This window comes from Vipera berus (genome assembly GCF_964194415.1).
Source record: "Vipera berus genome assembly, chromosome: 9".
In the NCBI taxonomy this organism is placed as follows: Eukaryota; Metazoa; Chordata; class Lepidosauria; order Squamata; family Viperidae; genus Vipera; species Vipera berus.
In genome coordinates this window covers 5,297,168-5,324,983 of record NC_138212.1, presented here as the reverse complement: position 1 = coordinate 5,324,983, position 27,816 = coordinate 5,297,168, and the positions used below count along the sequence as shown (strand labels likewise).

Here is a 27,816-nt window from a genome sequence, read left to right as displayed (position 1 = left end):
CGCTGTCAAGCAACAGTAAAATAATAAATTTTAGCATTTAGTTTGTGTAAAACACAACTGAACTGGGGACTTCTCTTGGGGAATCAGTGGGGGACAGTGGGAGAAGTCCAGTGTTATTTGTCAGATGTAATTGTTTAAACTTAGGTGCATTGACATGTACATGGGGACAGGAGAGGACAAAGGATGAAACACACATCACGATGCAGCAATCTAAACTTTGCCCTTTTAAATGTGCATCACAAATTGGAAGCTTAACAGAAGGAGCTTTCATTGCCATGTCACATTGCAAAATTCACTGTTCTGCAGAAGCTCCAGATTCCACAGTTCCACAAATGTTTCCCAGGCAATAAATCTTCAAAAGGTGTCAACATTTACATGAAAGCCACTAAGATTCAGTAGTTGGGATTAGAAGCCCAGAAGATCAAAATTCTTGATCTTGCTCAGTTATTCTCTGCAGGTCCAATAACTAGGATAGTGGGAAGCAGGGAGACTCAGCCAAGAAAGCTCAGTCCACAGTTTTGTGTCATTCAGACTTTCCCAGTTCAATTAACCTTGGGGATTGTATAGGGACAAATAACAAGTGGAAGTGCTATGAGCTCCTAAACAAAAAGGAGGATATTCATAAAGTGAAATAAACATGTGTATGTAGCTATTTCTTCCAAAATACAATAGCCAAAGGAACACGTTTGATATGCATGTCTTTATTTTCTGCTGAGGTCCATCTTTCTTGTTTTATTTCATTCTGCAGCCAAGAATCCCATTAATTTAGTTATCAAGGAATGCTCAAAACGTGACCAGTGTCTCAATGGCTTCTTCAGCACCACAGTAATAGGTGGTAGATTTGAACTGACAAGAGCTAACTGTTGCCAGACTGATGTCTGTAATGCCGAACCGCTTCTGTGTAAGTATCTACATCAGGGGTAGGTAACCTTGGCTCTTTTATGACTCGTGGACTTCAACTCCCAGAATTCCTGAACCATCAAATAACAGCATTCAACTAACCGTGATGGCCAAACAGGGTTAGATATGATCCAATTAAACCTATATCCTCAGTGCATGGTGGGTTGGACTCCAGATACCTCTGAACGTTGAATGGTCTATGAAGTGGGGGCACCCAGTGCCTATCTCCAGGGCAGGAGACCCTGAACTCAACTTTCCTAGATGTCCAAACTGAATGGAAAGATTTTGTTCTTTAAAGTGTCCTACAATCATGATGTTGCACTATGAAGCTCTTTAAAGATAATGACCAGCACTCACAGTTGGTCAAAAAGCCTACTGGGAAGCAGTGCAGCCAGTCAAAAGCAATTTACAGCTTGTCCTCACCTTATGACTGATTGCTCAGCAACCTTTCAAAATTCCTATGGCTCTCCCCAGGAGTACTTATGACCCAGATTAAAAGTTATGACAGCCAGCACACACACACACACACACACACACACACACACACCTCTGTGGTCACATGATCACATTTTGGACACTTCGTAATCAGTCATGCTTAATGACTGGCACAATGTATGATTGTAATTCCGGGCTAAATTACCATCGTAACTCAAGAACCACCTGGATTCTACTCTGATGGAATAACCGACCTCCCTGAACATGCTCTAGGTTACAGAGTGGAGGAACAGAACAGAACAGAACAGAATAGAATAGAATAGAATTGGAAGGGACCCTGGAGGTCTTCTAGTCCAGCCCCCTGCTCAAGCAGGAGGACCTATACTGTCACAGACAGGTGAATGCCCAGGCTCTTCTTAAATATCTCCAGTGACGGAGCGCCCATGAGTTTCTTTAAGTGCCAAACAGCACTGACTATGCAGTATGTAAAGAACATTTCTGGTACCAGTGGAACAGCTCTATACTGGGGATTTGTCTCCCAGTTTGAGCTGAAATCAATCAACGTAGGCAGGGGATGGGGAGCGGGCGTTATTCATAGAAAGCTGTCTTGCATGATCTTCATCCACCCACACTATGAGTTCTATCAATCAATTGTCCACAAGAACCTTGGGTTCCTAGATCCCAGCCTGACTGGAAATCTGGGAATTCACCTCAAGTATGTGAAAAGAATGTCAAGTTGGAGGAGGCTGCGGTAGATGTTAAAAGGGCTAGTAGTATCACGAAACTTTGTTAACTGGAAAATTTGCTTCTTCCAGTGGAAAAGTATGAAGAGTTTCAAGAAAATTTGTTCAGGTGCAAAAGCTGCTATGCCCAAGATGTGGATTCCTGTGAAGGCAATCAGAAAGTGCAGTGCGTTGGCAAAGAGGATCAGTGTGTTACCGCCACTAGTACCACAGTGGCTTGTGAGTAGATATTCCCTTCCTTCCCTCCCTCCCTTCCTTCCTTCCTTCCTTCCCTCCCTCCTTCCCTCATGCCCCTTTAATTCTTTTTTCTACTTGGATTTTAGACTTGGCCAGTTTTTATGGAAATCAAACACAAGGTGTTTACCCAAATGCTTGTCCAAACCATTTCCCTCGTCCACGTTTGTTAACCGAAGCAAAGACGCACAAGGATGCAAGAAACACTGGCCTGTCTCTCATGCTCTCAGCTGACCAGCATGTATTTGATTAAAAAGAGGTTATTACAATGGTTGACTTTTCTAGTTAACCATTTAGACAGTTTTTCTTGAAAGCATTTGGCATGATGTGATTAACCCTGATTGCATACTTTGTAACCCTTCCTCCCTCCCTCCCTCCCTCCCTCCCTTCCTTTCTCGCTCCCATCCCATCCTCCTTTTTTCTTTTCTTTTATTTTTCCTCTCTCCCCTCTCCTTCCTTCCTTCCTCCCTCCTCCCTTCCTTTTTTTTATAAAGAAAGATGATCTATTTGGAGAAACTTTATCATACAGATTTAAATGCATTTGTATCAGATTTTTCAAAGATCATTATGGTTCCACAAAGTCCACAAGGACATCAAGGTGAAACAGCATAAATAACAAAGAAATCATCTGCATTGCTTTATAATATCCATGCTATGAAGTCTCAAATGTGCTTTTTCTGCTCTTTTTCTATCCCCAGATGGAAATTTCACTGAAAAGCACACTTTCCAAGGATGTTCAACAAGCAGTTTTTGTTCCTACCCTCAAGGAGAGTCTCAATTAGGCGATGGGCTGTTTCAGTTCAATGTCACCACCCTAAAATGCAGAAATGCGTTTCTTCCTGACCCTGATTATGTCTGGTAGTTTGGGTAGAGCCGAACTCCTTCACAATTATTGGAAGATTTGTAAACAAAATGAGGAAGGTGGAGATTTAATGGTGAGATAAGTGAAGATTGGGATCAAAGATGCTTGAGTTTCTTCTCTGAGTCAGTGGTGAAAAGTGAGAAATTTGGGGCAAAATTTTTTGAAATATTATGCTTTGAGACCAAGAAAATGTTGTGTGTTTTCAACCTTCAAAGTTCACAGAATCATCATCAAAATAAATTGATATGACAAAGGCATCTGCGTTCAGTATTTTCCCCCCCCCCCTAAGCAGTTCGAAAGCAGGTAAAAATGCAAGTAGAAAAATAGGGACCACTACTGTGGGAAGGTAACAGCGTTCCGTGCGCCTTTGGCGTCTAGTCATGCCGGCCACATGACCACGGAGACATCCTCGGACAAGCACTGACTCTTCGGCTTTGAAACGGAGATGAGCACCGGCTCCTAGAGTTGGAAACGACTAGCACGCATGTGCGGGGGAACCTTTACCTTTACTTTAAGAATTTAAACGCATAAACAAAGGGAATCTGCATAAAGTAGAAATTCTAGTCCCAATCCTGGTCATAAGTCAAGGACTACCTGTGCTATATTTGAGGCATTCAGCTCAATACAGTGGCAAATGATACTCTCCAGAATATCCAAGCATTCTGGAGGCCTCTGCCTCTGGAGAACTTGGGAACATGATAGTAATCCAGCCAGGTTGCCCAAGATTGCAGAAGTGAGATTTTTCCCCAGGATGCTTGCCTTCTCTGTCGTGGCACTCACATTGGGAATATTCTTTGTCAACCACCAGCCAGCCCAAAATCAGATTATTTGGACAATTCCCACCAGCAACAAACTTGCCATTCTGGGCAGCTTCAGCACTAGGCTGGAGACAGAGAGAAATAAGGCTAGGAATAAAGTAAATAATCAATATTTAGAAAGGGGGCAGGACTTCATTTGCAGCACTGTGTCAACTATTGTGCAAATATTATTGATACACAGGTGAGAGCATCCTGGGCAGAGACAGGGGGAGGGGAGGGGAAAAAAAGTTTCAGGGGTTATATTCAGGATAGGCTCAAAAAGTTAAGATGGCAGCCAGGATTGTGCAACTGGAGACAGATAGAAACAATGAGTTCTTGGGAGGCATGAGGTGAGGAAACTAAACAAATTGCTGCTGCTGACCCAGTGTGCGGAACACAACCTGTGCATCGCTGTCATAATGTTCAGACTTGCAAACAAGTGCAAAACAACTTGGATGTGTCCAAGGTCCAAACATTGGTACCTACTTGACTATGTCATAGTATGTCAGTATAGCCTTAAAGATATTGCCAGCATCCAGGCCATGGGAAGTGCTGAGTGCTGGGCAGGTGACAGTCTGGTCCAAGCAGTCCACAAGCTATGTGGATCCCCTTTGCACCATAAGCAACCAAGGACTGTCAGAACATCATTTAACTTGGAAGACTGCGAAATCCAGGCCAAGTCCAACAGTTTCATGATGTGTGTCAAACCTACAAAACTACATTTGATTACAGCCATCTTTCTTCGTTTTTCCAGCTTGCCACAGCTGGGGGTGGGGGGACAGAAGATACATTCTTCTAGTTCAGAGAAAAACAATCACTTTCCTATGGGAACCAAGGTCAAATCGCTCAAGTGTTTGGCGGGATAGAATTACCGGTAGAGAGCCCGCCAAAGGTGTTAATTGGAGAATGTGATTTATTACATGTTTAGTGGGTGGGGAGTTTAACTTTTACTTTGTAACCTTTGGGGGGGGGGACTTCCAGTCTTGGTTTCACCTTTGTTCGGGCTGATATTATGTAGCCAATAAAATTGTTCTTTGAGGAAAGCAATTGCCTCAAAGTTCTTATTTCTTCTGGTCTCATCTATTGGAACCATGACATTGTGCTTACTGAAAAACTCTCCAGTAATTTGCCACTTTTAGGAACTCATTCTGAAAGGTGAGTATAGTTTGTAGTCACACAGACTACCAACACAAGTGTACCAAGACTAGTTCGATGAAAACCATGAGACCATTACAGCATCCTTCCAGGCCAAGAACAAGGCCTATGCCAAATGGCAGACTGATCCATCCTCTATCTCAAAGAAAGACAAGTTCAAACAGCTGACATCCAAAGTACAGGCGGAACTGCGAGAAATGCAGAACAAGGGATGGCAGAGAAAGTCTGAGCAGGTGGGAAATTATGCAGACCTGCAAGCCATCAGAGAGTTTTTCAGTACATCAAAGCAGTTTATGAGCCTCCTAAATCAGGATTTTCCCCCCTTGCTGTTTTCTGATGGATTGAGCCTGATCAAAGACCAGGAAGGACTGAGAGCCTTGGTGGAACAGTGGGCTAATGCCTCCTTAAGTAACACCAGCTGCCTGCAATTAGTGCAGGTTCGAGCCCCACCAGGCTCAAGGTTGACTCAGCCTTCCATCCTTCCGAGGTAGGTAAAACGAGGATCCAGATTGTTGGGGGCAATAAGCTGACTTTGTAAAAATGCTGCTTGGGGGGGGCGAAAGCCCTAATAAGCAGGCTTATACATAGAATGAAGGCTATTGCTAAGCACTTTGATTTGTGCTTCCTAGATTGTAAGCCGCCCTGAGTCTTTGGAGAAGGGCGGGATATAAATGGGATTAAAAAAAAAGATACCCGTGGGCTGAACACTTCCAACCTACTCAATAGGATGTCCACAGTTGATCCCAACGTCTTGTAAGATATGGCAGCTGTATTTATCATTTGCAGACAGATGAAACAGGATGGTGTGCTAGCCCCAGACCTGTTCAATCTGTTCTTCACCTGTATGTGATTACATATTGTTCAGGGTCTGAGGGAGCGAGTATACATCAGGTACCAATTGTACAGCTCTCTCTTTGATCTTCTCTGTTCAAAGGAACAGATGAAAGGCCTCCACACAGCCCTTCAAAAAACCCTCTTTACTGATGACTCTGCACACCTGGCACTCAAGGACAATGAACTACAGTTCATGATGAACAAATTCTTATATACTGCTATGCTCTTTGGCCTATCAGCTTGAACAAGACTGAAGCACTTTACCAGCCCAGACCAAACACTAACCTGTAGACCCAACAATCTCTGTTAATGACACTCATGTAAACATCTTCAAATACTTAGGAAACTTCATGATGGGTCTTTGGACAAAGAAACTGACTCGAGGATCAGCAAGATCAGCCAGACTCTGAGGTGTCTGTGTATTATATTGCTCAATCAACACAACATCCATATCTCTGCATGGAACTGTTGTTACCTCTTCTCTCAACCAACACAGAGAAATTTGGGAATCAAATCTGAGAATCAACTGGGGACAAATTTCCTGACAGTTAAAATAATTAACCAGTGGAACAACTTGCCTTCAAAATTTGTGGGTGCTCCATCACTGGAGATTTTGAAGAAGAGATTGTAAAACCATTTGTCTAAAATAGTATAGGGTTTCCTGCCTGGGCAGGGGTTGGACTAGAAGACCTTCAATGTCTCTTCCAACTCTTGTTATTCTGTTCTGTTATTCTGTTATCTGCTTCATCTTCCACCCTTTCTCCTCAGTGTCAGCATTCAGGTCAACGGTCACTGTCCAGGGATGTACAACCAAGAGTGTATGTTCCTACCCTAAAGGAGAGATAGAAGAAGCATATGGACTGCTTCATTACAACCTTATGGTCTTGGAATGCCAGAATGCTCTTAAACCTGAAGGATAGAATGGCCTGACTATGCAAGACACATTAGGATGGGAAGAATTTTGACGGCTTAATCAAAAGAATAATAGGAATTTGGGATCAAAGATGCTCAACTTTAATCTCAGAGTAAAGGATGGATGATGGGGTTTCACTATTACACTTTGATATTTAGCGCACCATGAGGTTCTTTCTTCACTTTCAATTGTCATTAAGCCACAATCAGAATAAATTGAGAATGCAAAAGAATTGGGTCTTGTCTATTTTCCTGGGCTCCAAGATCACTGCAGACAGAGACTGCAGCCAAGAAATTAAAAGACGCTTGCTCCTGGGGAGGAAAGCCATGGCAAATCTAGACAGCACACTAAAAAGCAGAGACATCACCCTGCCAGCAAAAGTGCATATAGTCAAGGCTATGGTCTTCCCAGTTGCAATGTATGGCTGTGAAATATGGACCATAAGAAAGGCTGAGTGCCAAAGAATTGAGGCCTTTGAACTATGTTGCTGGAGAAAACTCCTGCAAGTCCCTTGGACTGCAAGGCGATCAGACCGTTCAGTCGTAGAGGAGATCAACCCTGATTGCTCTTTAGAAGACCAGATCCTGAAGCTAAAACTAAAGCTAAAACTAAAGCTAAAAATTAAACATACATGAAATGAAAGAGAAACATAAACAAAGAAAAACCAATAGGACATCATTCCTTGGCAGAATATTTCATTCTTTGGCCGTTCAGTTCTTTTTTTTTTAGGTGCATAAGAGAACAATTTTTTTTTAATATGGATTAAAACAGATTTTAGTTTATTTGGGAATCATCATCATCATCATCATCATCATCCTGGTCAGGCAGGAAACCCTGTACCATTTCAGACAAATGGCTGTCCAGTCTCTCAATTGACAGAATGGGGGTAGGACAGGCGTCAGGGGAGAGACAGTCCAAGATTACAGGCTACCAAACAAAGACCTGTCAACTCATCTACTATTTATTTACCTCACAAGGAAGGGGAATGCTCAACAGGCCTTGTCTAGATGACCAGACAGATACTTTTGTTAATGTTATCTCAATGCTAGGCCATTAAAAGTGAAAACAAAACTAAGAAATGTTTCCTAACTCCTTTATTCTTGCCCTTCCCAGTGTCAGCATACAATTCAACGGTCAAAGGCCAGAGATGTGCAAACAAGGATACATGTTCCTACCCAGTAGGAAAGAGGGAAGAAGCAAATGGATTAATCGTTTGCGACATCGAAACACTAGAATGCCGGAATCCTGAGGGACTGGAAGGATGGAGGGGCCTTTCAAGAACATTTGGTCGGACTTGGAATTAAGGGCTTAATCCAAAGAGCAGTAACAATTTGGGATGAAAGACACTCAAATTGAGATTAAAGTTTAAGATCTGAGTTGGTGATTGGTGATGGGATTTAATTACTACACTTCGATATTCTAGCTCACTGTGAGGTTCTTTCTTCACTTTCAACTGTCATGAAGCTGTAATCAAAATAAAGTAAGAATGCAAATAATCGAGTCTTGTGTAGTTCATTCAAGCGATTAAACAAACGGCAGAAGATATTTATTTTAATAGCTTTTTATTTCATCTCTATTATTTTTATAAATGTATAATACTTCTTTCTCCTCCTCACAACCACTACCATACGTGAGGTGGTTTGGGCTGAGAGAGAGGGCCTGGACCAAAGTCATCCAGTTGGCTTTCCTGCTTAAGGCAGGATTAGAACTCACAATCTCCTGGTTTCTAGGGTGGAGGTTGTCTCTCATAGCATCCATTCTTAGGAATTCATATTAATAATCTCAAGGAACTTTCCTTTGAAAGACCTCCTGTAGTTCACCCTTGGGAGTCAAGAGGGGGATAAAGGCATTTTACCCTGGATAATCTGTTATTCTTATTGAGATCATTTATATAGCTTCCATTCTCTTAATGTCTCTGGATGCTTTTCCAGTATTAAATTAAAAATCTGTTGGAGGTAGTAATTTGTGCAGTGCAAGAACTAGTAAAGCAATTAGGTTAAAGCAAGTCAAAGAGTGGGTGTCATTGGAAATAAGCTGGGAATGGTTCCAGCGGTTCCATCACTACCATCCTGAGATCACAAGCTCTTCTAGACTTGTGTCTCTCAACCTCAGTAATTCAACATGGGAAAACCTCAATTCCCAGAATTCCCGAGCTAGACTTTAATTCTGGGAGTTGGTGCACAATGTTCAAGTTGCTGAGAAACATGATCTATACAGGAACGTAAAAAATCAGAATAACAGAATAACAGATCTGAAAGGAACCTTGGAGGTCTTCTACTCCAACCCCCTGTTCAAGCAGGAGACCCAATGGTGGGATTCAAATATGTGAAGAACCGGTTCTCTGTGTGGATGCCACTTCCAGAAGTTCATTTTGGGCCTGGGCAACAAAAAATTAGCTACCAGTTCTACTGAACTGGTGCGAACTGGCTGAATCCCACCACTGGATGTTCCACTGTCTTAATCGCACTAGGTGCTTCATACAAAAATGAAGTTATTAAACCCATCTTTAAAACAAGAAACTTGCTATCTTTTAAACGCTTAAACATTTAGCGGTTTGGTCCTTCTTTGGTTTAGTTGGAAAGTGACACTTCTCTAATCTAGTTGCTCCCGCAAGTTATGAAAATCGATTTACAAGGGAAATCCTTGAGTCCAGTTGAATGGATTTTGAGGACTTTGCAGTAGCCAAGGACTTGAAACAATGGCTCCCACAAAACATTTAAATAATTAGGGAGTTCTACTGAATTATGACCCCAAAGTTTAGTCTGCTTATGCTCTGGACACTGATATTCAAGCAGCATCCTCCATTTCCATCCTCTATTCAGCACTTCTGGGAGTTGGCATAAATATAATCAAAAAAGACCACCCAAAACTCTATCCTATCTGGGAGTGTGGCAAACTCACCTCATTGAACTGAATAATAGAATTCTTTATTGGCCAAGTTTGATTGACACACAAGGAATTTACCTCTGGTGCATAAGCTCCCAGTGTACATACAAGCAGCAAGTGATAAATCATGATCATAACCATAAAATGCATTCATTATAAATCATAAGATACAACACTCATAGGATACTAAATAAGCAATCAACATAAATCAGACTAGGATGCTAAATAAAACAATTACTATAAATCATAAGATCCAAGCAATAAAGTTATAGTCATAAGACAATAAGGAATAGGTAATACAAAAGATGAGAAAGATAATAGTAATACAGTCCTACTAGGTAGTTTGACAGAGTTGTGAGAATTAGTTGTTTAGCAGAGTGATGGCATGGGGGGGGGGAAGAACTGCCCTTCTGTCTAGTTGTGTTGGCATGCAATGCTCTACAGCGTCGCATTGAGGGAAGAAGTTGAAACCATTTATGTCTAGGATGTGAGGGGTCTGTAGATATATTCACAGCCCTCTTTCAGGCTCATGGAGAATACAGGTCCTCAATGAAAGGCAGGCTGGTGGCAATGATTTTTTTCTGCAACCCTAACTATCCTTTGAACTCTGTGTCTGTCTTGTGTGGTTGCTGTGCTAAACCAGACATTTATAGAGGTGCAGATAACAAACTCAATAAGTCCTCTGTAGAATTATATCAGCAGCTTCTTGGACAGTCTGAGCTTCCTGAGTTGGTGCAGGAAGAGCATTCTTTGTTGTGCTTTTTTGATGACATTATTGATGTTAGATATCCATTTTAAGCCTCGAGATATTATAGACCCTACCTTAAAGTAGATATTTTCAGTCTGGATGGTTAGCAATCTCAGCATTGCCTCAGCCCGTAGATAGGGATGCTAGAGAGAAGAGCCTTGAGGAAACTCCTCTTTCATAACACCTTCTCAGTGTTTCAAAAACAATCACATGTCGTTTCCTAAAATGTTGCCGCCATGAGCTCAGCCCAATGGTAATTTTGAACCTCGTTTCTTGCCCCCTTAATAGATTGGCCTTGCTGACTTGCAAACCTCTGTTAACTGATTCCAATCTCTGATCATGTATTTTATCCAGGGTAAAATGCCTTTATCCCCCTCTTGACTCCCAAGGGTGAACTACAGGAGGTCTTTCAAAGGAAAGTTCCTGGAGATTATTGATATGAATTCCTAAGAATGGATGCTATGAGAGACAACTTCCACCCTGGAAACCAGGAGATTGTGAGTTCTAATCCTGCCTTAAGCAGGAAAGCCAACTGGGTGACTTTGGCCCAGGCCCTCTCTCTCAACCCAAACCACCTCACGTACGGTAGTGGTTGTGAGGAAAACAGGAGGAGAAAGAAGTAATATATATTTATAAAAATAATAGAGATGAGATAAAAAGCTATTAAAATAAATATCTCCTGCTGCTTGTTTAATCACTTGAATGAACTACACAAGACTCGATTATTTGCATTCTTAGTTTATTTTGATTACAGCTTCATGACAGTTGAAAGTGAAGAAAGAACCTCAAAGTGAGCTAAAATATTGAAGTGTAGTAAGTAAATCCCATCACCCATCCCCAACTAAAATTTTAAACTTTAATCTCAATTTGAGTGTCTTTCATCCCAAATTCTTACTGCTCTTTGGATTAAACCCTTAATTCCAACTACGACCAAATGATCTTGAAAGGCCCCTCCATCCTTCCAGTCCCTGAGGATTCTGGCATTCTATTCTTTCAAGGTTGTAAATGATTAATCCATTTGCTTCTTTCGTCATTCCTATTGGATAGGAACATGTATTCTTGGTTGTACATCCCTGGGCATTTATTGTTGAAGTGATTGCTGACACTGGAAAGGCAAGAATAAAGGATTTAGGAAACATTTCTTAGTTTTCTCTTCACATTTAATGGTATAGCACTGAGTTACATTAACCAAAGTATGTACTGTATCTGTCTGGTCATCTAGACAAGGCCTGTTGAGCAATCCCCTTCCTTGTGAGGTAAATAAATAATAGATGAGATGACAGGTCTTTGTTTGGTAGCCCATAATTTGGGGCAGCCTCTCCCCTAATGCATGTCCTACCCCCATTCTGTCAATTGAGAGACTGGACAGCCATTTGTCTGAAATGGTATAGGGTTTCATGCCTGAGCAGGGGGTTGACTAGATGACCCACAAGGTCCGTTCCAACTTTATTATTATTATATCTATCCCTAAATTACTAAAATCTGTTTTAATCCAGATTAAATTTCTTTTCTTCTCCTATAAACTTAAAAAAATGAGCTGAACATTGACAAAGAATGAAATATTCTCTCAAGGAATGATGTCCTATTGGTTTTACTTTGTTTATGTTTCTCTTTCATTTTCCATATGTATATTTTTATTTGTTTCTAGAATGTTCCTCCCCAAATTGAGAAAGAAAGAGTTGCTCACGTGCACGTATACTGAATTTCACACTGATACATTGGTCCTCATCCCCGAGACAGAGAACGGGTCCACTTTGTTCAGAAACACCATTTTGTTCGTAAGATCCTGGGCAGACAAACCCGTTGGGTTTAAGGATGTCACGCCCTGGCACTGCAGAAATGAAGCTTCCAAATTAGCAAATAGTTTAACAGACACAATCCTTTCTGAAGTATTTATAGCCCAACTAAGTTCCCTCTAAGCATTTTGACTATGGTTCTTATAATTCTCAGTCAGGAAAAGATTTGTTTTCCCCAAATAGCTAATCACCTTGTGTCCCTACTGGAGTAGAGTGTGAAATCTGGAATGTACCATTTCTTAATGAACTTCAAGGACATAGTGGAGTCTTTAGAAATAATGCCCTCTTTTGCCTTCCAATTTCTGTCAGAAGGATCCAGATCATTCCACTGATGCTGGAGAGGCTTTCCAAAAATGTTGTCCTCCTTTTCACTACAACTTCTTTCTAAGGATTTTCATGCTACTTGATCCCTCCACCACCAAACATACAAGGTGCTGAAAGCAACGAGAATCTACTCTTTCAAATGGAGAGTCTGCTGGCTGTTAGAATGGACATTTTAATTTCAGGTTACTTACCGGGAAGAGGTGCAGTATTACAGCCATCATTCTCACAACATGCTACTCTTGTCTGTTCGTATTTTCCGGCTACTGACGTGAAGCCATAATAAGTATTAGAACATTGCTCAGCTGTTGCACATGACTTGGCAGTAAAGGAGAGTAGAGGAGGGGCTGTAAAATTGAATTAGAAAAAAACCCGCATTGTGGCCGATAACAGAAAAATAAAAACATCAAGTCGTCCAATTTAAAGGTTTAAACTCAGATGCATCTGATGACCCATTCTAACCGGTTGAGAAGATTTAAGTTGCGGATAGGAAGGGATAAATGTTGGGTTGCTCCCTCCAGGTATGCTGAGATGAAATGGAAATAATGGAGATATTAATAAAGTTTTGAGGTGAATGAAGTGTAGTACAATAAAAATAACAGATATCATTCTGTTCCTGGATTGGTGGCCACCACACCTGGGAAACAGCCCAGCTATGATGAAAGATCTGTTGTGATTCCCACCAAGGCCTATAAGTTACTCCTTGATGCTCTGGGGACCAAAGGATGAAAGTGGCAGCCATCATTAATACTGAAAGTGCATTTCACTCACTCATAGTGCTGCGATAGGAATATGTAAGGCAATATTTTTCGTCCGCTCCACATTCCATCAACTGCATGTCCTCATTTCTGCATTCATCCCTGCAGGCAAAACAGGTCTGGCACTTAAGAGATGCCGCTGCAGATAGAAGAAGAAAAAGAAGGAAGAAAGAAAGAAAAGAAGGAAGGAAGGAAGGAAAAGAAAGAAAAGAAGAAAGAAAGATAAAGAAAGAATGAAAAATGAAAAAGAAGAAAGATAAAGAAAAAAGGAAAAGGAACAAAGGGAGGAAGAAGGGAAGAAAAGCATAGAAAAAGAAATAAAAAGGAAGAAAAAAGAAGAAAAAAGAAAAAGGAATGAAGGGAGAGAGGGAGGAAGGAAGGGAAATAAAGAAAGAAAGAAAGAGGAAGAACGAAAGAAAGAAAGAAAGAAAGAAAGAAAGAAAGAAAGAAAGAAAGAAAGAGAAAAAGAAAAAGAAATAGGGAGGAAGGAAATTTTTAATTCATGATGCTGTACTTCTAGCAATGTTAGGGATGTTTAATGAGATAATTACAGGTAGTCCTCAACTTGCAACCATTCCTTTAGTGACAATTCAAAGTATAGAGATTGCTTGAAAGAACCCACAATTGAAGTTCTTCCCCTATTTTGGAGAAATCCTTAACCACCATTTAGTCAAAATTCTTCCAGACTTCTCTTCCCTCCCAAATTTACCCTTGTGTTACTCACCTGTTGAGATGACTGAAGAGAGGATACACAGGACAAGGATTCTAGCAGACATCCTGATGACAGTGTGAATTGACTGGGTCTAGCGAAGGCCGTGTGAGACATTTATAGTTCCTGGAGTATGCCTACCTTGGAGGATGAGTTTGAAGGATTCTGCTGAGGAGGTGGAAGGGGAGTTGAGGATGGCAATCACATCCCACACAGCGTAGAGCAACATCAACTTACACAAGAAGTTGGAGAAAGGGAAAATGTGCACACAATCCATCAAGTTGAGTAAGGCATTTTTGTCATATTTATAGTGAAGGAAAACTTGATTTTTGCTCTTATGTGGGGCCCATGTTTAGCAGAAGCTTGGCGTGTCAGTAATGCCCATCTATTAATGGGGTAAGAAATGAGGTTCAAAATCACCATTGGGTGGAAATTATTGTGATAACATTTCTGGAGGAGCAAAGAAATAAAAGAAAACAATAGAATAGGGGGGACCAGAGGTCTCTTCTAGAAAATTGGAGAGGTTAAGGGAACGTTTCATGCAAAAATGGGCATGATAAAGGACCAAAATGGCAGGCACCTAACAGAGGCAGAAGAGATTAAGAAGAGGTGGAAAAATTACACAGAAGAACTATACAAGAATGAGCTTAATGTCCCTGATAATCACGATGAGGTGGTCACTGACCTCGAGCCAGACATCCTAGAATGTGAAATGAAATGGGCCTTAGGAAAGCTGAGCAACAACAAAGCTAGTGGAGGTGACACTATTCCAGCTGAGCTATTCAAAATCTTAAAAGACGATGCAGTAAAAGTGGTACGCTCAATTTGCCAGCAAATTTGCAAAACTCAACAGTGGCCAAAGGATTGGAAAAGATCAGTTTACATTCCAATTCCAAAGAAAGGCAGTGCCAAAGAATGTTCAAACTATTGCACCATTGCACTCATTTCACATGCTAGTAAAGTTATGCTTAAAATCCTACAAGCTAGACTCCAGCAGTATGTGGATCGAGAGACTGCTATGTAAGTGTGTATGTGTTCTCTTCACCTGGATACATAACACCCCTTCCCCCTTAAAAGACAAAACAATCCCCTCAAACAAACGGTCCCTATTGACGCACATAGTCCGACAGGTACGCAGGTGGCCGATGAACCCGGGATGAACGTCTTAGGGGAACTTCCCCTATGTCTTGGATGGCAGAGTCAGTGTTTGAGTCCTGTTTGACCGTTTCTGGTTGACCCACCTCAGAGTCTGACCCTGTGGCAGGGTGGTCGCTGCGGTCCTGGTCATGTTGCTGTCCCGGTGGAACAGGGCTTACTGGCAACAGTACTGGGTCAGTGAGGTCCTCCTCGGGCTCAGGTTCTATTGTTTGTCAGTGGGGTTGGTATTTATTTATTTATTTATTTATTTATTTATTTATTTATTTATTTATTTATTTAATTTATATACCGCCCTTCTCCCAGGGGACTCAGGGCGGTGAACAGGGCAATACATAAAAAACTAGATACAAAAATTAAAATTATTAAAACATAATTAAACAATGCCCATAAAATTAATACAAATTTAAAATTAAAGTTCATTAATAAAAAAATCCCACCCCGTCCCATCAGGCCAGGCCAGCTTGTTTAAAGAGATGGAAGGAGCGGAGATCGGGCGCCATCCGGAGCTCAACCGGAAGATGGTTCCATAAATCCGGTGCACCCACAGAGAACGCCCTCCCCCTGGGGGCCACCAGTCGGCATTCTTTGACCGGTGGCACCCTGAGGAGGCCCTCTCTGTGGGAGCGTACTGGGCGGAGGGAAGTTGACACCGGCTGCAGGTGCTCCCCAAGGTATTCCGGACCCATGCCATGAAGGGCTTTGTAGGTCATTACCAACACCTTGAACCTCACCCGGAAGACAACTGGTAGCCAATGCAGCTCGCGGAGCAAAGGTGTGACATGGGAGTATCGGGAAACTCCCAGTACAACTCTCGCGGCTGCATTCTGTACCAGTTGGAGCCTCCGAGTGATGATTTGAGCTCGATGATGGGTAGTCTTCCGGGTGGTCGCTCTGTGACCGTTCAGGAACCCGTTTCCTGACCTGGTCTATGTGCCGTCTGACCTGACGACCCCCCTCCACCCCTACTACGTAGGATAAAGGCCTGTTGCATTGCATGGAACCTCATTGGGAAAACAGCCCTTCCTCGTTTCAACCATCGTGATGCTCTCCAAAATTATATGCTCTGCTCATTATATTACTCAGGTTGTTATTGGACAAAATAGGGGGCCTTGCATAAATCATCATGCAATGTCATTTGAACTGTTTGCATGCTGATCTCTTGCCTCATGTCACCCATGTTACAGATAAAGGAGAGAAGCTTATGCCTCTCTTCTCCAAAAGTGTCTTTCTGCTTTTTGCAAAGCAGTTTACCATAAGGCTGGAGGCCAAGGGAGCTGGCTCCAAGCCTACAGGGACCAGGTTCAATTATTTCCTCATTCAACACTCATTTCTCACATCTCTCCATCCTCCTTTCCCACCCACACACAGGCCATAATTCTCAACTTTCTTATTGAACGGTCCAAAATGTTGCAGAGCTTATTTATAAGAATTCTTGGAAATGTCGTGCTGCAATCCAGTGCAACAGTCATGGAACTTGACCATATTGAATTCAGGGTGATTTAAAATAAACGGTTTCTAGGAATGGGTGCTTTTGGAGCGTGTCCTGTCTCTCCTATCTGTGAGTGTGGCAAACTGGCCTCACTGGACAGAATAGACATGTTCAACCTTGATGATTAGCAGCGTCAGCAGTGGTTCAGTCCATACAAAGAGATGCTAGCGAGAAGGACCTTGAGGACACATTTTATCACACCTTCCTGGTGAATAACAGTAAAACATGGGTCCCTAATCCCCCAGTCTGTTGACCAGTACCGGGCTGTGGCATGCCAGCAACCAGGCTGCACAAACAAGCAAAGCCCCATCCATGAGATGCAGGCAGCACACAAACCACGTACCCTCCGGTCCATGGAAAAACCTCTCTCCACAGAACCGGTCCCTTGGGCCCAAAATATTGGGGACCTCTGGTGTAACAGTTTTGGAAGGGACCTTGGAGGTGTTCTAGTCCAATCCCCTGCTCTGGCAGGAAACCTTACACCATGTCAGACAAATGGTTGTCCAATCTTTTCTTAAAAGCCTCCAGTGTTGGAGCACCCACAACTTCTGGAGGAAACTTGTTCAACTAATTAATTGTTCTCATTATCAGGAAATATCTCCTTAGATCTAGGTTGCTTCTCCCCTTGATTACTTACCATCCTTTGCTTCTTCTTCTGCCTTCAGGTGCTTTGGAGAATAGGCTGACTCCCTCTTTTTTATGGGAATCCCTCAAATGTTGGAAGACTGCCATCATGTCACCCCTAGTCCTTCTTTTCATTAGAGTAGACATACCCAATTCCAGCAACTGTTCTTTATACGTGTTAGCCTCCAGTCCCCTAATCATCTTTGTTGCTCTTCTCTGCACTCTTTTTAGACTCTCAAGCAGTGGTGGGATTCAGCCAGTTTGCACCACTTCGGCAGAACCGGTAACTAATTTTTTGTTGCCCAGGCCCAGAACGGACTTCTGGAGCAACATCCACACAAAGAACCAGTTGTTCACATATTTGAATCCCAACACTAGTCTCAAAATCTTTTTTTATATTGTGGCAACCAAAACTGGATTCAATATTCCAAGTGTGGTCCTACCAAGGCATTATAAAGCGGTACTATCACTTCGTGTGATCTTGATTCTATCCCTCTCTTAATGCAGCCTAGAACCGTGTTGGCTTTTTTGGCAGCTGCAGCACACGGCTGGCTCATATTCAAGTGACTGTCCACTAGCACTCCAAAATCTCTCTCACAGTTAGTACTATTGAGCCAGGGGCCTCTACTCTGTCTGATCACAAGCGTGGTTCCTCCTGAAATGTTACCACAATAATTTCCACCCAATGGTGATTTTGAACCTCATTTCTTACCCCATTAATAGATGGGCATTACTGACATACAAAGCTTCTGCTAAACATGGGCCCCACATAAGAGCACAAATCAATTTTTCCTTCACCATCAATATGACAAAACTGCCTTACTCATCTTGATGGACTGTGTGCACATTTCCCCTTTCTCCAACTTCTTGTGTAAGTCGATGTTGCTCTACTGTGTGTGGGATTTGATTGCCATCCTCAACTCCCCTTCCACCTCCTCAGCAGAATTCTTCAAACTCATCCTCCAAGGTAGGCATACGGTACTCCAGGAAGTATAAATGTCTCACACGGCCTTGGCTAGACACAGTCAATTCACACTGTCATCATGATGTCTCCTAGAATCTTTCTCCTGTGCCTCCTCTCTTCAGCCATCTCAACAGGTGAGTTACACAAGGGTAAATTTGGGAGGGAAGAGTCTGGAAGAATTTTGACTAAATGATGGTTAAGGATTTCTCCAAAATAGGGGAAGAACTTCAATTGTGGGTTCTTTCAAGCAATCTCTATAATTTGAAGGGTCACTAAAGGAATAGTTGTAAATTGAGGACTACCTGTAATTATCTCGTTACACATCTCTAAAATTGCTACAAGTACAGCATCATGAATTAAAAATTTCCTTCCTCCCTATTTCTTTTTCTCTTTCTTCCTTTCTTCCTTCATTCCTTTCTTTCTTTCTTTCTTTCTTTCTTTCTTTCTTTCTTTCTTTCTTTCTTTCTTTCTTTCTTTCTTTCTTTCTTTCTTTCTTTCTTTCTTTCCCTTCCTTCCTCCCTCTCTCCCTTCATTCCTTTTTCTTTTTTTTCCTTTTTCTTCCTTTTTATTTCTTTTTCTATGCTTTTCTTCCCTTCTTCCTCCCTTTGTTCCTTTTTCTTTTTTCTTTATCTTTCTTCTTTTTCATTTTTCTTTTCTTTCTTTATCTTTCTTTCTTCTTTTCTTTCTTTTCCTTCCTTCCTTCTTTTCTGTCTTTATTCCTTCTTTTTCTTCTTCTATCTGCAGCGGCATCTATTAAGTGCCAGACCTGTTTTGCCTGCGGTGATGAATGCAGAAATGAGGACATGCAGTTGACGGAATGTGGAGCGGATGAAAAATATTGCCTCACAGTTTCCTATCGCAGCACTATGAGTGAGTGAAATGCACTTTCAGTATTAATGATGGCTGCCACTTTCATCCTTTGGTCCCCAGAGCATCAAGGAGTAACTTATAGGCCTTGGTGGGAATCACAAGAGATCTTTCATCATACCTGGACTGTTTCCTAGATCTGGTGGCCACGAATCCAGGAACAGAATAATATCTGTTATTTTTATCATACTGCACTTCATTCACCTCAAAACATTATTAATATCTCCATTATTTATGCCTTCCTATACTCAACTTAAATCTTCTCCACCAGTTAGAATGGGTCATCAGATGCATCTGAGTTTAAACCTTTAAATAGGAAGCCTTCAAGTTTTTATTTCTCTGTTATTGGCCACAATGAAGTGTTGTTTCTGATTAAATTTTGCAGCCTCTCCTCCACTCTCCTTTACTGCCAAGTCATGTGCAACAGCTGAGCAATGTTCTAATGTTTATTATGGCATCACGTCAGTAGCTGGAAAATTCGAGCAGAAGAGAGTAGCATGTTGTGAGAATAATGGCTGTAATACTGCACCTCTTCCTGGTAAGTAACCTGAGATTAAAATGTCCATTCTAACAGCCAGCAGACTCTCTGTTTGAAAGAGTAGATTCTTGTTATTTTCAGCACCTTGTATGTTTGGTGGTGGTGTTAAACTATTTGCTAATTCAGAAGCTTCCTTTCTGCAGTACCAGGGCGTGACACCCTTAAACCCAACGGGTTTGTCTGTCCAGGCTCTTACGAACAAAATGGTGTTTCTGAACAAAGTGGACCCGTTCTCTGTCTTGGGGATGAGAACCAATGTTTGAATTCAAAATTCAGCATACACGCACGTGAGCAACTCTTTCTTTCTCAATTTGGGGAGGAACATTCTAGAAACAAATAAAATTAAACATATGGAAAGAGAAACATAAACAAAGAAAAACCAACAGGACATCATTCCTTGAGAGAATATTTCATTCTTTGTCAATGTTCAGTTCATTTTTTTTAAGTGCATAAGAGAAGAAATCAGATTTAATCTGGATTAAACAGATTTTAGTAATTTGGGGATAGATATAATAATAATACTAATAAAGTTAGAAGCGACCTTGGAGGTCATCTAGTCCAACCACCTGCTCAGGCAGGAAACCCTATACCATTTCAGACAAATGGCTTGCCAGTCTCTCAGCTGACAGCATGGGGGTAGGACATGCGTCCGGAGAGAGACGGCCCAAGATTATGGGCTTCCAAACAAAGACCTGTGAACACATCTATTATTTTACCTCACAAGGAAGGGGATTGCTCAACAAGCCTTGTCTAGATGACCAGACAGATACACCATTAATGCTACACCATTAAAAGTGAAGAGAAAATGAAGAAATGTTTCCTAAATCATTTATTCTTGCCCTTCCCAGTGTCAGCATTCACTTCAACAATAAAAGCCCAGGGATGTACAACCAAGAATACATGTTCCTATCCAACAGGAAACACGAAAGAAGCAAATGGATTAATCCTTTGCGATGTTGAAACTTTAGAATGCCAGGATCCTCAGAGACTGGAAGAATGGAGGGGCTTTTCAAAAACATTTGGTTGGAGTTGGAATTAAGGGCTTAATCCAAAGAGCAGTAAGAATTTGGGATGAAAGACACTCAAGTTTGAGATTAAAGTTTAAGATTTGTGTTGGGGATGAATGATGGGATTTAGTTACTACACTTCAATATTCTAGCTCACTGAGAGGTTCTTTCTTAATTTTCAACTGTAACGAAGCTGTAATCAAAATAAACTAAGGATGCAAATAATCGAGTCTTGTGTAGTTCTTTCAAGAGATTAAACAAGTGGCAGGAGATATTTATTTTAATAGCTTTTTATCTCATCTCTGTTATTTTTATACATATATAATATTTCTTTCTCCTGTTTTCCTCACAACCACTACCGTACGTGAGGTGGTTTGGGCTGAGAGAGAGGGCCTGGCCCAAAGTCACCCAGTCGGCTTTCCTGCTTCAAGGCAGGACTAGAACTCACAATCTCCTGGTTTCTAGGGTGGACCTCCTTTTTGAACCTCCTTTCCTGCCCCCTTAATTGAGTGGCCTTGCTGACTTGCAAACCTCTGGTAAAGGTGGGGCAAACACCATGAACTGGAAGAGCTTAAATCAAGTTTTCCTTCACCCTCAATCTGACAAACTGTCTTACTCATCTTGAGGGATTCTGTACAGATTTTCCTTTCCCCAACTTCTTGTGTAAGTTGGTGTTCTTCTACTCTGTGTCGGATTTGATTGTCATCACCAGCTCCCTTTTCACCTCCTCAGCAGAACTCTTCAAACGCATCCTCCAAAGTATGCTATATATACAAGGTATAACTACAAATGTCCCAGACTGGCTTCAGAAAGCACTGTCAGTTCACACTAGCATCATAATGTCTACTAGTATCTTTGTCCTATGCCTCCCCTCCTCAATCATATCAACAGGTAAGTAACACCAGTGGTCAATATGGAGGGAAGAGAACTTTTTTTTGGGGGGGGGGGAAATCGGAGTAATTTGTTGTTAAGGATTCCTCCAAAATAGAAGGAAAATTTCAATCCAGGGCCCGCTCAAGGAATCTCTCTTCAACATAGTGTTGTTTTCTTCCGAAACTACAAGTGTTCAATTTTAATGAGGACACATTGAGCCAACTTCTTTAAAATACAGGTTTCCATGGGATTAGAAGAGGGGACTCGGAGGGAGAATTGGAAGAATTATTGACCTATTTTTTGCCATGGTTTGTTTGCCACGTACCTTATCTAAATTCAGTGCAAATATTATCTTTGCAACTGCTGTTCCCCTCTCCAAAAGCATAATGGATTGACAATTTCCTTTCCTTTCCTTTCCTTTCCTTTTCCTTCCTTCCTTCCTTCCTTCCTTCCTTCCTTCCTTCCTTCCTTCCTTCCTTCCTTCCTTCCTTCCCTTCCCTTCCCTTCCCTTCCCTTCCCTTCTCTTCTCTTTTCTTCTCTTCTCTTCTCTTCTTCTCTTTTTTTTCTCTTATTCTATTTGCAGTAGCGCCTTTAAAATTCCAGACCTGTTTTGACAGTGGAGAATAATGCAGAAATGAGGACATGGAGTTGGTGGTATCTGAAAAGGATGAAGGACATTCTCTTACAATTTCTTTTAGCAACACTATGAGTGAGTGAAATGTACTTTCAGTTTTAACAATGGCTGCCATTTTCACCCCTTGGTCCCCAAAGCATCAAGGGGTGATTTTTAGGTGTTGGTGGGAATCAGTAGAGAAGTTTCATCATAATTGGACTCTTTCCTATATCTAGTTGACAGTTCAGGAACAGAACGACATCTGTTAAGCTCATCAAAGTGCAAGTCATTAAGCCACAGTCAAAATAAATTGATAATGCAAAAGAATTGGGTCTTGTCTATTTTTTCAAGGACTTCTTGACCAAGCGGCATAAAAAAGGTCTTCTCACATCTCGTAGCATTTGTTCCTAGGTGTTCATTCTAACAATCTCATGGAATTTTCCTCGGAAACACCTCCCAGTGTCACTTGTATAACCTCCTATGCTCATTGTAATGATTTATAGATGCTCCACTGTCTTAATGGCTCTAGGTTCTTCATACAAATAGTCCCAGGGACCCTTAGCAGACTCTTATATAAGATGTAAAACCAGAGGGAAACACATCCACTTTAAAACAAATACAATATTAGACCATCACCCAAACGAAAGGCACAAGCAGTAAAAATAGAAAATAAAGATGGCTTGATAAAATCAAGAGAAAGTTAAGCGGAATAACTCTGATTTTAAAGGCTTCTGAAATGATAATATGGATTTAGGAAGCTGTTGCATTGCATGGAACCTCATTGGCAAAACAGCCCTTCCTTACTTCAACCACCGTGATGCTCTCCAAAATTATATGCTCTGCTCATTATATTACTCAGGTTGTTACTGGACAAAATAGGGGGCCTTGCATAAATCATCATGCAATGTCATTTCAACTGTTTGCATGCTGATCTCTTGCCTCATGTCGCCCATGTTACAGATTCAGGAGAGAAGCTTATGCCTCTCTTCTCCAAAAGTGTCTTTCTGCTTTTTGCAAAGCAGTTTACCATAAGGCTGGAGGCCAAGGGAGCTGGCTCCAAGCCTACAGGGACCAGGTTCAATTATTTCCTCATTCAACACTCATTTCTCACATCTCTCCATCCTCCTTCCCCACCCACACACAGGCCATAATTCTCAACTTTCTTATTGAACGGTCCAAAATGTTGCAGAGCTTATTTATAAGAATTCTTGGAAATGTCGTGCTGCAATCCAGTGCAACAGTCATGGAACTTGACCATATTGAATTCAGGGTGATTTAAAATAAACGGTTTCTAGGAATGGGTGCTTTTTGAGCGTGTCCTGTCTCTCCTATCTGTGAGTGTGGCAAACTGGCCTCACTGGACAGAATAGACATTAGAGTAGACATACCCAATTCCAGCAACTGTTCTTTATACGTGTTAGCCTCCAGTCCCCTAATCATCTTTGTTGCTCTACTTTGCACTCTTTTTAGACTCTCAAGCAGTGGTGGGATTCAGCCAGTTTGCACCACTTCGGCAGAACCGGTAACTAATTTTTCATTGCCCAGGCCCAGAACGGACTTCTGGAGCAACATCCACACAAAGAACCAGTTGTTCACATATTTGAATCCCAACACTAGTCTCAAAATCTTTTTTATATTGTGGCAACCAAAACTGGATTCAATATTCCAAGTGTGGTCCTACCAAGGCATTATAAAGCGGTACTATCACTTCGTGTGATCTTGATTCTATCCCTCTCTTAATGCAGCCTAGAACCATGTTGGCTTTTTTGACAGCTGCAGCACACGGCTGGCTCATATTCAAGTGACTGTCCACTAGCACTCCAAAATCTCTCTCACAGTTAGTACTATAGAGCCAGGGGCCTCTACTCTGCCTGATCACAAGCGTGGTTGTTGTGTATTTACTTATTGTTATTGTATTCACACATTGAGTTAAATAGAAGTTAACAGGGCTGAGGTAAAACCGCGGCAGCTTTTGACAGCTGTCAAAAGCTGCCGGGCGGAACTGCGCAAGCGCCAGAGATTGACAGCTCAACACGCGCTACCGATGACAGCTCCGAGCTGTCAAATCCGGACGGCCCCGATTGGCGGAGACAAACGGCGCGGGAACGGACTCACCCCTGATTGGTCAAACTGCCGGCAGCTGTCAGTATAAATAGATGTCTTGTTCTCTTGTTTCTTTGCCTGGTTCAGAATAAAAAGTTAAACTGTTAACTTGCTGTCTCGCCTGCTTATTAACTAAAGCACTGGCGACGAGGGTGGGATGCCTGCTTGCCTAAGCTGAAGTCACTACCTAAGGGGAGAAGAGATTTTTCCCCTTAGCCGAGCTGGTCACTTGCTGAAGTCACTGGGAAGCCGAACTTCCATTCAACGCAAGCAGCGGCACCCACAATTACAGACAGCATGACGAACCACGGCCACATTCGAGAATTCGATACCCGCCACCCAGAAGGCTGGGAATCGCATCTGGGCCAGGTAGAAGGATACCTGGTAGTCAAGAAGATTACGGACGACCGGGCCAAGGCAGCTGCCCTCCTTTGGCTCAGCGGGCCCGCCGTATATGATGCCGCTGTGGGGATCTTCACCCCGGAGCCGATCGCCACTATCTCCTACGCCGACCTTACCGAGGGGCTGAGCAAATACTTCATGCCCATCAAGTCAGAACTCTACTGGAGAGTGAACTTCGCACGGAAACTTCAGCTTCCTGACGAGCCAGCAAATGACTTCATAACCCGGGTCAGACACGCCGCACGTCGGTGCCGGTTCCCGGACTTAGAAGACCGAATCCGGAACCAGATCGTCATAGGGCTCAAAGACGAACGGCTGAGGAAGAAGCTGATCGCCAAGCCTGAAATGACGATGACCGATGTGGCGAGAGAAGTCATTGCATACGAGGACTGCCACGGAGACAACCGACGTGCACCTGACAGCGGACCCAGGGGGTCCGTGCACCAGGAGGACAGTGGGTTCAGCGGTTCCGAAGATGACGACGGCCCCACAGACATAGATGCGGTACAGCGGCGGTTCGAAAAGCTCAGGCTGCAACGCAACTACAGAGGGGGGCCTGCCAACAATCAGAGGGGCGCTAACTTCCAGCCAAACAGAGCAAAGTGTGCCAGCTGCGGCGGGAACCACCCGAGAGCGACGTGCCGGTTCCGCAGTGCCAAATGCCATGGGTGCGGGAAGACAGGTCACCTCAAAGCCGTGTGCCGCAGCCGGAGCCGGGAAAACCTGCATGATCTGGAGGTGACAACCGAAGGTATGACCCTACACGCACTCAGAGCCAGGCACAGTCCCAGGACCCTAGTGCTTAATGTAAGGGGGAGGGCGGAGAAATATACAGTCCACAGCACTCTTAAGCCCAAAGTCAAGGTGGACGTTCTGATCCAGGGAATTCCCTGTGAGATGGAAGTGGACTCTGGGTCCTCCGTCTCACTCATCTCATGGCAAACTTACAGGGACATTTGTAACCGAAGTAGGAAACGGCCCGCCCTTCGACCCACCAAACTCCGCCTAGCTGACTTCCAGAAAACGCCCATTAAACTCCGGGGAAAAGCTTCCGTCCCCGTAGAGTTCAAGAAATTTAAAGGATCCCTCCCTATTCTTGTGACCCAAGAAAACAGAATCAGCCTGCTAGGATTAGACTGGTTTGAGGCACTAGGGATAGCGTTGACAGGTGTCAACGCCATTCAGCTGTCAAACTTGGAATCCGTCTGCCTTCAATTCGCGGACGTCTTTGACAGCTCACTAGGGAAGTACACGGGACCGCCCGTATCACTTAAACTAAACCCGAATGTAATGCCCGTCAGAATCAAGGCAAGAAGGGTTCCCTTCGCCTTGAGGGAAAAAATAGAAGCGGAGCTTGACAGATTAACAAACTTAGGGGTCCTCGAACCGGTAGAAGGGGCAGAGTGGGAGACACCCATAGTGACCCCAGTTAAGCCAAACGGCCAAATAAGATTATGTGCCGATTATAAAGCGACCCTCAACCTCGCATTGAATGCACATGCCTACCCGGTCCCGGCTGTCAAAGACATCCTCGCGGCCATTAAGTCAGGCGCCATATTTGCCAAGTTAGACTTGGCGCAGGCGTATTTACAGCTGCCTGTCACCCCTGACACCGCCTTGGCTCAAACAATTGTCACCCACAAGGGAGCATTCAAAATTAACCGCCTTCAATTTGGCATCTCTGCAGCCCCGGGGATCTTCCAGGAAATCATGGAAAAAACACTTAAAGGGATTCCCGGGGTCTGCCCATATTTTGACGACGTCCTAATTGCAGGGGAATCAGAAAAAGACCTAGCTGACAAATTAACTAAGGTGCTCCTAAGGTTCAGGAAGGCTGGTCTCAAGTTAAAAACAGACAAATGCTCCATCGGGGTGCCCTCAACAGAGTTCTTAGGTTTTAAAATAGACGCTAAGGGAATTCACCCCACTGACACAAAAATTAAAGCTATTAAAACAGCACCAACCCCTAAAAATAAACAAGAACTTCAAGCCTTCCTGGGGTTAGTTAACTTTTATCACACCTTCCTGCCTCATAAGGCCTCCATTGCTGAACCCTTACATAGGCTATTAGACAAAGGAAAAACCTGGACTTGGTCCTCTGAGCATGATAAAAGTTTTAATCTATTAAAAAACTTACTCTCCAGCAACACAACAGTAGCCCTGTTTAATGAACAGCTGCCCTTATGTCTAGCTTGCGATGCCTCCCCCTACGGCATCGGAGCGGTCCTAAGCCATTTAACTAAAGAAGGAATACAGACCCCTGTAGCGTTCTATTCCAGAACGTTGTCAAAACCTGAGCGTAATTACGCTCAGATCGACAAAGAGGCTTTAGCTATAGTAGCTAGCGTAAAAAAATTTCATGATTACCTGTACGGCCGACCCTTTACCATTTTTACAGACCATAAGCCCCTGTTAGGACTTTTTACAGTAAACAAGCTAACACCACAGATATTATTCCCCCGCATCCTGAGATGGTCCACCTTTCTGTCAGCCTATTCATACAAGTTAGAATACAGACCAGGGAAAGCCATGGGCCATGCTGATGGCCTGAGCAGACTACCCCAACCAATAGTTGACCCAGACCCAGCACCAGCTGGAAGGATACTGGCTATCTCAGACCTGCCGGAATGCCCATTATCTGTTAAAGATATCTCTGCAGCTACCGCTGCAGACAAAATTTTAGGCAGAGTCTTAGGATATGTCACGACTGGCTGGCAATGCACACCCCCAGACCCAGAATTCCAACCTTATATTTTAAAGCAAAAGGAATTATCCACCCATCAAGGATGTTTACTATGGGGCAGCAGGGTAATCATACCCAATAAACACAGACTCAGGGTGTTAGAGAGCCTCCACGAGGGTCACCCTGGTACCGTCAAAATGAAGGCTCTGGCCAGAAGCTATGTCTGGTGGCCAGGATTAGACAAACAGATTGAGACACACGTAGCCGGCTGCTATTCCTGCCAACTTGTTAGAGCCGCCCAGCCACAGGCTCCCATACATAGATGGGAAACTACAAAGACACCCTGGTCTCGTATTCATATAGATTATGCAGGTCCATTCCAAGGACAATCATTCTTAATTGTC

At 42.8% G+C, this 27,816-nt stretch overlaps 1 long non-coding RNA gene across 1 annotated transcript; it reads left to right on the top strand.

The window, feature by feature from the left end:
- The first annotated feature begins 19,678 nt into the window (after window positions 1-19,678).
- LOC308671975 lies at window positions 19,679-20,856 on the top strand. Its single transcript, XR_014027318.1, has 3 exons — window positions 19,679-19,731; window positions 19,875-20,018; window positions 20,580-20,856. It is a non-coding gene; the product is annotated as an uncharacterized lncRNA (long non-coding RNA).
- Window positions 20,857-27,816: the final 6,960 nt, after the last annotated feature.